The sequence below is a fragment of the Dermacentor silvarum genome, chromosome 9 (assembly GCF_013339745.2).
Source record: "Dermacentor silvarum isolate Dsil-2018 chromosome 9, BIME_Dsil_1.4, whole genome shotgun sequence".
NCBI lineage: Eukaryota > Metazoa > Arthropoda > Arachnida > Ixodida > Ixodidae > Dermacentor > Dermacentor silvarum.
This window is the reverse complement of record NC_051162.1, coordinates 31,031,908-31,033,584: the sequence shown is the minus strand read 5'-3', so window position 1 is coordinate 31,033,584 and position 1,677 is coordinate 31,031,908.

Below are 1,677 nucleotides of genomic sequence, written 5' to 3'. Positions count from 1 at the left end.
AATACAATACCAAAAACGACCTCCCGATTGTGTGCTTTTCTAAAATATAACGCGCCATCGGTTATAATTGTGAACTAGGACTCGACGGAGATTTCCGATCGAGAACGTTGCGCTCATATTCTGATCTATTTAAGTTGTTATTGATTTTATTGCTGTTATTCAATATCCTCTTTTCAAAACAAGTAGTACATCAGCAATACAACCACTTTACGTATTTGTAAAAATTTCCTTTTGGACATTTACATGAATACCGTGGACACGCATTTTATTTATTTATCAATACTGTCGGATTACTGTAGGGTACCCTATTAGAGTTAGCGGATCACACGATCAATAGTGGTATATAGTTGCAACATCAAACAAAACAGATGGCCATGAGTGTAAGCAAGGGTAATTATGGAGCAGTAAGTTTGAAATAATATTGATTATTTCTGCAAAGGGAATTTAAAAATTCTGCCGCAAGCCACGTAAAGGTGTCGTGATAAGGAATGGATCGTTTACTTTTTATAAACCAGTGTAACTCCGCGTGAGCTCAGTTACAGCAATATGCACGAAATAATTGTGCTCTTTCGTTCCTCGATACTGAGCCCATCACACCATGAGCGCATCTTTCAGAGTGGCAAATTGGCAGCCACAATATACTATGTACCATTATCAGGTTGAATGATAGTAATGAACCAGACTCTCCTAATGTCAATTAGAATATTGGCTATGCCTGTTTGTTCTCTGATCCACACCGCTCTCTTCCTGCCTCTTAATGTTAGGCCTAACATTTCCCGTTCCATTGCGGTTCGTGCACTCTTTAACTGTTTTAGAGCTGCTTTGTAACCTTCAAGTTTCGGCCCCATATGGTAGCACCAGTAGAATGCAATGATTGTACAATTTTTTTTCAACGACAGTGGTAAGCTCCCAGTCAATATTTGGCAATGCCTGCCGTATGCACTGGACATCAAGAGGAAAAAATCAGGCTAGTTTGCACTTGGTCGCGCAAAGCTTAGGCATAGCGACGCTTACTGGTGGCTACTGCTGGGTATGAACTTGGTTGCCTGCTAGGTCTTAACGTGGTTTAACTTAACGACGCATGTAGGATGGTATTCTCGAGCGATCATTTTCGTAGGTACCTTCCCTTTCGCTACATTTCGCGTGACTAGCGCTGGACGCGTCGGCGCGTGCGATCGACAGCGTTCCTGGCATGCCACAAACGCAAGCAGGCTAAGCAAGGTTGGTATAATGCCAAGAACGCTGCTGCTTGCCGACGCCGAACGCGTTGGAGGCTAGCCGCTCGATATCAGTCGGCAATATCAAGCTTTGCGCGGTTCAGTGCATGCCTTCGCCTTTTTTTTTATCCCGGCTCAGCGCGCCGCGGTGAGAAGAGAGGCAGGGGTCGGGAACGCAGGGAGCTGGCTAGGAAGAGACCACGTGCGCAAGCACGCGGTCTCCTCCTCCTCCGGGTAGCCATGGCTACCACCGCTACTCACCACAAATTACGGCTAGCTTAAACAGCTAGCTTCGCTGTTAAAAATGAAGCTGGGCAGGCCATGTAATGCGTAGGATGGATAACCGGTGGACCATTAGAGTAACAGAATGGATACGAAGGGAAGCGCAGCCGAGGACGGCAGAAAACTAGGTGGGCTGATGACGTTAGCAAATTTTCAGGCGCAAGTTGGAACCAGCTAG